General features: G+C 39.6%; 1 long non-coding RNA gene across 3 annotated transcripts in view; it reads right to left on the bottom strand.

Annotated features, from left to right (window-relative positions):
* LOC134512810 (uncharacterized) overlaps positions 1-12576 on the bottom strand; it is a 26564-nt gene extending 13988 nt beyond the window's left edge. For 2 of the 3 annotated variants that reach the window (XR_010070249.1, XR_010070247.1), the window contains exon 1: positions 12459-12570. This is a non-coding gene — a long non-coding RNA (uncharacterized LOC134512810). Of the gene's footprint in view, positions 1-12458 lie in introns of all 3 variants that reach the window. The other variant, XR_010070248.1, reaches the window with a different exon arrangement.

The raw sequence follows: 12576 nt of genomic DNA, 5'->3' as shown, positions 1-12576 counted from the left end.
TGCATTATTATGAAAATGAACAGACTTAGTGTAGAAATCTTTAGCGTTTTTACTTCTCATATTCTATTTATTAGTTTTAAAAGTTTTACATCAAATCAATCAGTGAAGAAATGAAGCAGATGTCCACATAGTCACATATTTTAGAAGTGTTTTTCTAAAAGAATTTCTAAAATATTTTGGAGGCAGAAGTGTTTTTAAATGCTTTAACTCTGTTATTGTTTTACGGATGATAAGCTCAACACTTGCATCTCCTAGCAATGTGAGATGAAACTGTAAATATATAGAACCCCCCAAAATAAGATTGATTCTTGCTGTCTTGGGGAACATTTTATACATTTGTTTGCCATAAGAATTTTAAAAAGAAAACAGTAAAGAGATTTATTAAAATCTAGAAGTTCAAAATTGGAATTCTTTCCCTTGTACCCCAGAAATCCTCCACATCAGCCTTTATATTTCTTTTCACTGCTCTTTTACCAGTATTGAAGTAGCAAGCAGGAACTACAGCGAGGACCAGGCTTCTGTTGTACTAAGTGCTCTACAACCATGGATCAAAATTACAATGCTGCTCCCAAAACCCATATAATCCAAGACTGAAACACAAATCAAAAGCTGTTTGCAGACAACAGTGCAAGCAAACAACATGACATTTCTCTGTAGCATGAGCATAGCTTATATATTAAGTCTGATTGATACACTTTTAAGTACTAGGTGTTCAAATACAATTTTTCTTTCTTTTCCTCTTCAATTTAGAAAGGCTCCGGCGAATGCAGCACTTAGAAGGCAGTCTACATTGCTAAAGGCCTTGTCAGCTGTACTGGCTGTGCCAAGACAGCACAGCCTCTAACCATGACTTTTGTTATTAGGGTTTAATATTTGAACTTGATGTCACTTGATGGAATACTATGAATGAGTAAAATTTGGGCCATTTATCAGAATAGCATCTTGAATCCTTGATGCTATGTAAGGATGCTGTTATATAGATGCCATATAAGAGTAAATGAGAAATACAATCCAAACAGTGTATTCACTAAGTACAGTCATGCAGGGGCCCACTGAAAAGAAACAAAAAGAAAAGTAACAAAATTACTTCAATAAAAAAATAAATAAGTAAAAATCTAAAAGTGCGGATTCCTGCCAGAGATTTTTTGCTTACAGCCCTCATATTTATACGGATTCCTTAAGTATCTCTGCCTTTGTGTGCAGCGTCTTCAGGCTCTACCTGTTGTGTCCTTTGATACAAACTAAGCCTATAGGTCACTGCAGCTTTTGGTTTTGGTCTCCATTGACTCAAGAGGCTTAAAACCCAGATATATCTGAAGAGAAAAATCTTCTTCAAGGGAGTCAGATAAACAGCAGTGAATAACAGCTAGCTCAGATGAATTTTGCTTTGTTTTAGAAAATCTATTTGTCACCTGGGTTATGGAAGACAAAGTCTTGGATGTAAATGCCAGGTTACCCTCAACACAAGACCAGGGACCATGAAGCTCATCTGCTTCCCTCTTTATAGCAGACTCCATCTTCAGCACCTCATTTTCTTAGATCTTTCTCCTTTCACCTGATCCTCACTCAAGAAGCATTAAGGTTAAACATTAACTTCCAGGGACTGAGGCTGCTGTTACCTCTGCCTTCTCTTCATACAGACTGTCCCTTTCGCATTTGAAATGCAGTTCAACACGAGATTAGATAGCTGAGAATAAATATCCCTACATTTCTCTGTCTCAGTGTAGGATAAGAAGCTCTCTCCTCCCCCACAATAAATGTCATATATAATGGGAAGAAACAGTCATGCAAAGCAAAGCTTTTACAAAGCAATACAAAATAGCCTAAATCATCCACATCCCACCCTTAATCTACAGTCTTATCCTGGCACCTCACATCCCGCAGCCCATTCAAATGCACTCACAACTCTGCAGTAAAGATCGCCTATCTGCCTTTGGCCACCTACTCCCGCCAACATGAGTGGACCTGACAGCTGAATTGCCAATGAGGTGGCGGAGTTACAGATTTGTACTTCTTTACTTTTTGGTCAATTACGCTAAATTGCTGTTTCTACCAAGAAACTGTAATGCAAATTGGCCAAGCTTGGACAGTACACTTTCCATCAGCATACAACAGAGTCATACTAGAAGCAATTAACAGCCTCGGAAACTGGTAGGCTTTTACTCTAGCATTAAAGATCCCAGTTTAAGATCCATAAAAGAAATCACTACTTTCATGTTCTCTGCTTTGGGGATTTATCCCTACTTAGAGTCCAGGATTGTCATGCAAAATGAAAGAACATGGCAGAGAGCAGGTGGAAAACTAATTAATGAAAAAAAGGAAATGGGGTAGAGGGGTAGCGAGAGGTTAAAAATACTAAATCCAGCAATCCAACAGGCTCTGAGACAGTAATGAAGTCCTTTCTAAGTGACTCATCAGAAACTAAGACCATGCAATGCAGATAACTCTTGGACACTAAACACAATAGGACTTTGCTGTGCTTTTCAGCCCTCTTCCCCATCACTGCTGCTGTCCTGCCATACCCTCCCTGAAAACGCATCTCTGCTTTCTTCCTTTGCCAGACTTTTTCCATCCAACTCCTTTCCTCTTTGGTTTTTACCATTTTTCTGCCACTAGCCACACTGGCAGGCTTCTGTGCTGGCACCAAATATTTCTGAAATCACAGTGCCAGCCCACCGTCTGCCATTCCACCCTGCCCATTGTTTTCTGGCCTACTGTCATTTCTGTAGGTACATGCTTATACAAACTGAGCATCCTGCCCCTCGAGGAACTGTGCTAAAGAGCAGTTCCCTAGTCCACTCATCCCTGGTAAGTGTAACCCAACTGATACGTGCCTACTTTGCTAAAAAGAAAAGCTTTCACCCATTTCTTTGGGTTACACAATGTGACAACAACTTGTATTGCCAACATTTGTCATTTACTACTTCCCTCTAAATGTTTTCTGAATGTGCCTGCTTGCAGACGCAGTCTCTCAGATGAGGAGAATAAAAGAGAATCTGGCACCGTCTCATGCCACTCAGCAGTTGCCTCCCTTTCTGTGGAGCGCTAATGACTTCCAAAATGCATAAGGCATCCACACTAAGGGGATCCAGGAACTGGATTCTGCAGGCTACAACTCAAAATATGCACAAAAGCTCCCCAAAAGTCACATCCTTTCCTTTCAGAGATGACCACTGGAACTTCCATGGAGGTGTGCCATCTCAGCATGGTGGTTCCCTACCCTAATCTTTAATCATGATAGCTGGTACATGAAAACACAATCTTTTGCTACTTACACAGGCTATAGTTGTGGTCAGCACCATGTCAGCCAACTCCTCGCACTCTAAGGCTTAACTATAACATACGCAGCAAATGCTGTGGTGTTCAGCTCTATTAACTTGGGCTCCCAAGTCACTTCTTTATCTGTCTTCTCCTACTATTTTAAAGCAGGATATAGTACAAACAATACTTACTACTTTGCTTTTAAAAAGAGTATGAAACAAAAGCTCAGCTGAAGCACCATAAATTGTCTTGGAGACTAGAGCAAGAAGACAAGCGCTACAGTACTTGATTAGGCCTTTTCACTGCTCAAAGAAGAGACACAGTTCTCCTGAATCAAAAGATGTTCAGCTTGAATGTTACAGTTCAGAGGGAAAATTGGGTAAGTCCATTGTAGAAACCTGCAGTTATTTATCAGTAGTCATAAATAATCCCTAAACTCTCTACTAAGTCTTTTATTTCAAATGTGCAAATCATATTTTATGATTTCTTTTTTTTTTTTTTTTTGCAACCAGCTTTAAAAAAGTTGATTAAGGTTTAAGGTTGCAATCACCCAAAAAGGAACAAAATGGAACACACATAGGTATTGTTCCAAAGTTCAAATTGGTTTATGTGTGAATCAAAGTCAGCTCATAGATTACATAAAAAATAACATGGAACCTTAAATAAAATCTTTTTAATAGCATTTGGAGAGTGTTTCCCTTGTCTCTACCCATAAAACTTTCCTGTAAAGCAAGCATGTAGATCTCACTCATAATTCATTTCTCCCTAAAGCACTACAAACATGACACTATAACTCAGTAACATAGTGAAAGCGAAGAAAGAACTTGGGGTAATTTGGTTCCCATTATTTTAGTGTAATCTCTACAGTATAAGGCAAGTGTTTAGCCAGTGCTAAGAACGTTGAGTTTGTAGGTTCAAATTATATTAATCTGATACCGTCTGTTTGGTGGCAACTGGTTCTGGGACAAACAATTTAACAGGATCAAAGCGGTGCCTCTCTGAGGATGCATAGAAGCAAGTTTCCATTCTGCCTTTGAACAGTGAGCAACAAATACTCTAGTCTAAAGGAGATGGGGAATCCTTCAGGAAACCATAATCACATCAGCTCCACACTGCAAAATCTGAAGAGAAAACTATATTGGGGAGGGGAAACAATCAAGAGTATGCAAAGTAAAAAGCAAGTAAAATCACAGTGCCAAATCTCCATTTCCACACCTCCTCACCACCCCTTTTCAGTTCCCTCAGGCTGCAGAATAGGATATAGCACTCTTAAATGAACATGCCTGTACCACCAATGGTACTGCAAACTCCAATACTCCCTGGGAAAACAGAACTCAGATTTTCTCATTATAAAAGCCCAGGCTCCTATATATTGAGCCAAATGAAACTCTTCGTTAGCAATTGGCATCACAGAACCTACGCAAGACAAGGGTGCCAGATATGGTTCAGCAAAATTTACTGTGAAAAATCTTTAGGAGAGAGGATGTTATCAAGAGACATGTCTTCAACAAAATTTTTTACTCAGATGGCACATGTGGTCAGCAACTGAATCACACTGCTTCCATCCACACACACATACCTGCACTCACACAGATCATCTCTTGCTTGGGAGAAAACTATAAATAGAGATGCACAGCGCAGTACGAAGAACCCTAATCTAACTATAGGCTCCGTAAGGCTGCGATGCTCTGCCAAAGAAAAGTTCCTGCACAATGCAGAGGCAGATGTTGCAGGCAGCATTTTCTTGGAGGGCTCCCTGTTTCTGCAACTATCCAACCCTTTAATGTGTGCAAGGACTTGGCTCAGGAACAGTTCCTTTTAGCTTTCCCTGCTGTTACTCTACTCACTCCAGCACACTTCAGTCCTCTTCTCTGCAGAGCTGCAACTAAGCTTCCCTCTTCCCCTCACTCCGGACTTTATAAGTGTTCTCCCACACTGTTACCTAATCTTCTGAATTTCTTTCTCCTATGCAGGGAAATGCTGTGATAAGCAGGTCGATAGTTCTTTCATCTGCTTGTACTCCCAGTTTTACAGTGTCCCTATTCTGATGGCAGTAAGAAAGCACAGACAGGTATACAACAGCTGACAGAATATTTTAAAAGGAAAAAACCCCATCATTTATAATGTGGCAAGACAAAGGGGAAATGCATCAAAAAACCTGCACGACTTCCTGAAACAGATACAAGTTACACTACCATATGAAGAGACTAAATCATAATAGTTACATGCTTATAGAATGTAAGTGGGATGATAGGATGCTGCAGGAAAGATAATTAGGAGACTGTTAGTTGTAAAGGTATCACAGGGTAATGGTTCCTACTGCTGGGAGAATACAATCCTCAAAAATAAATGTAGTCAACACTATGCATTATTTTCAATGCAGAAGACACTGATCTCATGGCAGCAATCTATTTTTTATTATGTTACCTCTAACGTGCTAAATGATTCATAAAACAAGAATATTTTCTACGAGAAAGATTTTTCTAGTAACCAGACAGTTGACATTAGTATTACTAAATTTAAGTATATATATATTTTTAATCAGTCAAATAGAAACCCCTTGGAGTACAGCCTGCTGACAAATAATCTGGGCAAAGCTGGATCTTCTGCCTGAGTATGGTGATAGTTCAGCCAGTTCTGAATGGTTTTATCCCATGGCAGTACTTGGAAGAAGGGCTTACGGGTAGTAGCTGTGAATGGGATTCCAGGCAGACATTAGCATCTAGAAAATCCGTCACATCCCATTTCACACAATTTACCAAGTTGCACCTACTGTGGGAAGCCGTGGAGACAAAGAGGAGCGATGCGCAGAATGAAACAGCTGCTGCTGAGGACCTGGCACCCACACCATACACATTTCCTGGGAGGTTTCTTCAGACCGGTCCTAGTCTGGTCCTATTGTCTGAATGCTCATTACCAACTGAAGCACATTGGTTGTGTTCCTTAAGTGCATCTTACAGTCGACCAGGAAGTCCAGCTTCATCCAAAAATATATCCCATCTGTGGGGTCCAGGCCTGCTCAGTGATACAAACCAAAGCACAGGTATAACTTGGAGGTTCACTTCAAATCATATTTCTGATTAAAAGCTTTCCGGATGAGTACATCTGGAAGAAAGATTTCTTTTTGCTCCTTATATTTCAGTTTTTCCTCTGTAACATACTGGAGATCTGTGGATTTCAACCTTTGTGGATCCACAGAACTGCACACATTTCACTGAAGTTACAAGTCCAGGCTTTTCTTAGGCCACACATATTGGCTGAGTGGCACAGTGCACTGCATGGTCCCAGTTTCATATTCTCTCAGTCTAGAGACTCAGCTAAAGGCTGCAGTAGTTTCCTTCTCATGGAAAACTGTGTCCAGGAACAAAGTGGGAGATGATTCTTTGGCTCTGCATCCTGGATATATCCTTAGCTAAAACACAACCAAAAGATTTAACAAGACATGTCTAGTGCTCTCACAAGGATGCTTAAATGTAAAGAGATATAACGTACTGCTACTTGATGGCGTCACCTTAAGAATTATTAGCAAACCGTGATACTCTGGGGGAAGAATTGCTGTTATTCTTGTTTCTCTGTCCCGAACAGCATAGATTCAACACACTGTATCAAACAGGATTGCCTCAGCATGTACCTACAGGGCACTTTGCAGTAGGTTGAGGGTGGAGCTCTAACAAACAATGTATACCTTCTTCAGGAAATTACAACACAGAAGTTGCCAACTTGTGAAATTTATTACCTATGATAGTCATTATAAAAACTCATCATGTGAAATTAGGCTTTCATCTATTCATGTTCCTTATATCCTGAGGCATGAAAGAGAAGTGGTAAAACATGATTATGTGATAAAACATTATCACATCCTAAAACACAAAAAAACTGACCTCATGATTTTTGAACTGCTGGTTCTGAACTGTTGAACATGCTGGCAATCCTGCATGTTCATTGATTACTGCCTTCTCCAAGGAGAAAGAGTAGATACGGGGCAGCGTCATTGTTGGGAAAGAGTAAATTTAGCCGAAACATAGCTGTATAGAATGTTCTGAAACATGACTGATAATACCTAAAATTAAGTATAAGTGACTAACAAGTGGGTGCTGGACCAAGAAAGCAAAAGACTTAGGTATTCAAGTCAAGCCATCTAGCCTAAATTGCCCCATGCATTTCCAAAACAATTCTATTTTAGTTGTTAATACTGAGAAATAGTGCCTGGGATCTTTTCTCAGCCCATCACAAATACCCTACTATCTATTGACTTCATATTATACAAATGTACAGAACATTTCCTCTAACACATGTGCAGTGGAGGTTTTTTTTTTTGTCTATAAATCTTGCCTTATTCAGGGAAGTTTGTTACAATAGTGCACTAAGGATGTGGTTGTCTCTGGACTCCAGTCTATGGATTTGTATATGAAAAGGCTGACAAGAAGAAATTAAATACAAGGACAATGCATCATCCTCCCAGTATCTACAATATATCTGAGAAAAATAAACTTCTGCTGTGGGCTGTTGACAGTTTGAGAGAGCAACACTTACAGCCTAGGGAGGGAGAAGAAAGAGGTGAAGGAAGACTTTGGCAGCAGTGTGAAAAGAGAAAACCTTGCAGATGCATTTTACCTCTCAGTGTCCAAAGATACTGCTTGCTTCATTTGGAAACCTATTTCACTACCTGTACAATGCTTAAAGGAAAATTTCAGGAAGAATAATGTACTGCCATCATAAGATTTCCTTTCTGGTTGTAAAAACAAAAAATGCGTCACAGCAGAAAGCACGCAGACACTTCCGAGCTATGGTTGTCCTTATCAAAGTCAACAGCAAGAGGCAAAGTATCCAAACTTCCAGTACAGCATTTCAAAAGTGGGAAGTGTTACAAGCCATAGAGATAGAGCCTGGGTATTTCAAGATTACTTTCTCAAAAGTAGAATAAAGAGGGCTTTTAGGTAATTATTATTTTATTGACAGTCAACATTGATGTCTCAATCAGATGAAAAATTTACCTTTGCTTCTGCAATTCTGAAAATAAAGGGGGAAAAAAGCAAAGTCAACAAAGCTGAGATAGTGAAAGCAATATTTACTGTAGGTTCCTATAATGCTTTTCACATCTGGAGGTTAGAGGATAAAAGAACACTTCATTGCTAACCTGGAATAAACCATTGCTTTCACAATTTCCATTCTGCTTTTATACAGATAACACGTAACTGCAGAGAAATGGTCTATAAAAAGTATAACTTATTGCCCCAGAAGTATTATGCAATCATTAGGCTTTACAGTAATTATATCATCAAGTTTTCAATTACTTAATTTACTTTCTCAGACATGTTCTGTGTGAGAACCTGGAAAGAATATTATACGTATATAACAAGAAGTAAAAAAACCCCCAAATAAAATTCAACACCTTTAAAAAGATTCCTGATCCCCACCTACTACAGTAAACACAACACCCTTATTGCCAAAATTGCTATTGCTATCAAGTAACTATTGCTAGCAAGTATTTCACATATAGAAGCCTTACGTCAAGACAAAAAAGTGCCCGTGAAACAGAAATGAAATATGGAATTATTTCTAAATTCATACAGTAGATATAAATGGCTGCTTCTAATCCCATCTCCCTCAGAAAAAGAAGCAAGAATTTTGTTATAAGAAAGATAGTAAAAGCTTTTGTTTAATTTATATTAATATATTAACTGTATGAACAGTTTTAAAATTAAAATCTATTTTTATTAATTTTCAGTATTGAGTCTATCAAAAAGAAATGTCTCAGTTAACACTAGTCTATTTCCAAGACTCATCTGCGCTGTATTCAGTATATATGGGCAATAAAGAACCAATAAATTCAGATTCAGGTTTCAGAAGTAATTACTACCTTATTCTGCGCATAGACTTTATTTCTTTTTTCAGTTGATAACATGATCCAAATGGAACATGTTTACAATGTCACAGCCTCTTGCATTAATAGAGCTTATGCTTGGTGATCATCATCTAATTTGGGGGTTTGCATACATTACGTATACACACAGAGACACACAAAGCAAATATTAAGCAAATCCAATCTAGTACTCTTAAAAGAGTCTGCATAAACAAAACATAACTGCACATGGCAATTTCATGTTCTAAATCCACCCACACAGTTGTTCTCAGCAATTCAAGAACAGAGCTGCATGGGCAGATTCATAGAATTTGAGTTACAGACATCTGTGCCGAAATAATGATCAGCATATGAAGATTCTGTTCATTAAGCAGCAGAATAAGGTCTTGTTTTTTTATTTATTTTATCCTCAAAAAGAAAATAAATACACAAAAATCACAACAACAACAAAAAACCAGAATAAGCTCAAGATACACTGCATCTTTCATTCACTCCCAGAAAGCTACTCATCTTGAAGTATAATCTTAGCACTATTCCAGGACTGAGCCATGATAAACAAACCTGCATGTATGAAATCAGTCCCCTAAAAAATTTGGAAAAAATGAATTAAACTACAGTGTAGCCTGTAGGGTAGTATTGTCTTTAGCTGCTGCCAATACCACACTACAGACGAAGATATAAAATCCCTAACAGACCAGATGTAGAACTGCCATGAATTTTCCATCTCAGCATCTAAAAGTCAGACATCAGCTTAAAGTTCAATGCAGGAAGTCTCCTTCTTCCAGGACACTTTGTTTACATTAACTATACATAGTTTTATGGTCCACAGAGATGCTGATTCTTTCTTTGAACCCTGCTAAGGTGAGTGGCCTCATTTTGCCCCAATTTCTTCCTATGGCAGTAAGTTTTACAGCCTAATTACCCATTATGTCAGAAAGTCTGATAAGCAAAGCAGTCTTGGCGAAAGTCTAGGGACTAAAGCAAAAGGTGGACCAAAAACCTAAGGCAAAAACAAGTTTCTTCCTTTAAAGGAAATCCTTCATGCTATTCTGATTTTACTTTCCCTTCCACAGAACGTCCCCATGCTCCTGTGTTACAAGAACAACAGCAGAAGCTTCACTTGTAACTGTAATTTTATTCATGTCATCCTCCCATGCATCTCTCTTGCAAGGTAAACAATTCCCCATCTTCAATTTTGTGAGCTAAAACAAGAGAGAGACAGCACCTAGGTTTTGTTTCAACAGCTTGCAGCAGCAAAGTTTCACAGCTTGCTTTTAGGCATTGTGACTTAAATTGATTAACTGAAAAAGGGGATAAATTTGTACACTTTTCACAGCTTCCTCAAAGCTCCGGGGCATGAACCTTTCCTTTCTGCAGCTTTCAGTCAATATTGAATGACTTTTCAAGAACTTGATTCAAGAGCATCAATGGAGCAAGAATTAGTTACACAATGGCATTATCTCCATGCATGACCTGCCACAAAACCTGTGCTCCTCTGGGAGTACAGCATGTATTAATATTGGAAAAAAAGGTAGAAGAGCAAGATACAAAACAAACTCTGTAAGTGAGCTTGCTAGGAACACCTATTTCTTCTGGCCAATGCTGAAATAGCTGGACAGGAGGAGTTAAAAGTGCATCTGCAGACAGATATGCCCAGGGAAGGTTCCAGAGTAGTTATAATACAAACAAAATCCCATGGATTTCAGTAGGTCAGGACTGTTACCACACAAACCTAGCCATGGTTCACAGCATTCCACTGTAAAGAATATGTATACCCCATCTTCAGGGTCTTCTGCTCCACTACAGGCAGATTTGTAATCAAACATAACTTCTAGTTTAGTTTTCTCAGAAATAAATAGAATCCTGATCAGCAAATTCTTTTCTACCATAAATTATGCAGCACATGTTCCAGTTCATTAATGCTGCCTAGTCTTGAAAGCCACAGGGATTTCACAATTCGTCCTGTAACATTTACAAAATATTTCCATAAATTTCCTACTTAGTGAGCAAATAACATATCCTCTCCAGTTAATGTTCCTAACACAGAGTCAGAACGTCAACTCAGGGTATCATGTATGGAGCATCCAGCTGGTTCTCTCCATGAGAGGACAGCAGAGACAGAGTTTGTGGAACTGAAATCTCGCCAAGAAGAAAGCCTGCCTCCAGGGCAACAGGCACAGGTAAGAACTGGTGCAGCAAGGACCGTTGCTTCTGGTTCATAGCCCTACTTTCACAAGTAAATAGATGCATAAGGCTCACAGGGGCTTTCCTCATTACTGAGCAGCTGTTATCCTGTATAGGACATGTCTGTTCAGAAGGGGATAGATCCAAGAAGACTCAAGGCTCCATTTTGCTGCCATCAAACTCAAATTCTAAAAACTAAGTAGAAGGCGTTACACAGGTAGGTAAAGAAATCATATTATACATATTTTTATATGGGTATTTTACTTTCTAAAACATCTCCTCTGAACAGATCTTCCCCCAGTTTACAAGCAAAGTATATTTTAATAGTTTTCACTCAGTGCCTGACCACAGATATTTTTATAGCAAGCCTATCTGCAAAACTGTATGTCAGACTCCTAATAGGCAATACTCTAATTGTTGCAGATTACTTATGATTAAACATTACCAACAAATGATCCTTTTTTAATAAGGCCTCAGTATGTTTAATCTTAACCAACAGTAGGCAATTCACAGAGTCAACTCAAATTAATGACTTTGCACTGTCAGACTCTGATAATAGCAAGATGCTGTGGATTAATAACAAGAACATCTCAGTTGGCAACTGCCTATGGCCCAAGGCGTGCACAGAAGCCAAATGACCACTCAGCGCCCACAGGCCCTTGAGCCATAAGCATAGCAACACCCTGCCATGTTGTACCTTCAGTCTATGGGGCTGCTGGGCTTCTCAGGAAGATTAAATTCACAAGAGAAGCAGCATCATATTACATTCCCCTAGTTGACAATGCTGATTTCATTTAATGAAAGCCTTATTTCATTAAACAAATTATGGGCTTCAGATGTTTTCAGAAGATGTCTGAATCACCTGACAAAGTGGAGACCCAGAGATTAAGTTCCAGAAAACAAAACCGCTACCATCCCTTCTTAATTTTTATCAGAAAACAAACACTTGAGAACAAGCCGCCGGCGCTGCCTCGAATTCTGAACACCCCGAGCTCTGCAGCGGAAGGCGCACACAAGGCAGTCGACCGTGACCGCCTCAGCGGCGGCAAGGCGACAACCTGAGGGAGGGCCGGAGCCGCCGGCCCTTAGGAGGGGCAGGGCGGGCTGGGCCGCCGTGGGGGGACCACCACACGCAGGAGCCCCGTTTTACCCGTGCGCACTCGCATCCTCCTCCTCCTCCTCTTCCCTCTCCGCGGTCCCCTGAGGCCACAACACCGGCCTCAGAGCCCCCGCTCCTCCCTCCTCGGTGAGGGCGGGGCCTCACCTGC

This window comes from Chroicocephalus ridibundus, chromosome 3, assembly GCF_963924245.1.
Source record: "Chroicocephalus ridibundus chromosome 3, bChrRid1.1, whole genome shotgun sequence".
In the NCBI taxonomy this organism is placed as follows: domain Eukaryota; kingdom Metazoa; phylum Chordata; class Aves; order Charadriiformes; family Laridae; genus Chroicocephalus; species Chroicocephalus ridibundus.
Note: the sequence above shows the minus strand (reverse complement) of the source record. Positions and strands in the feature narration are given on the sequence as shown.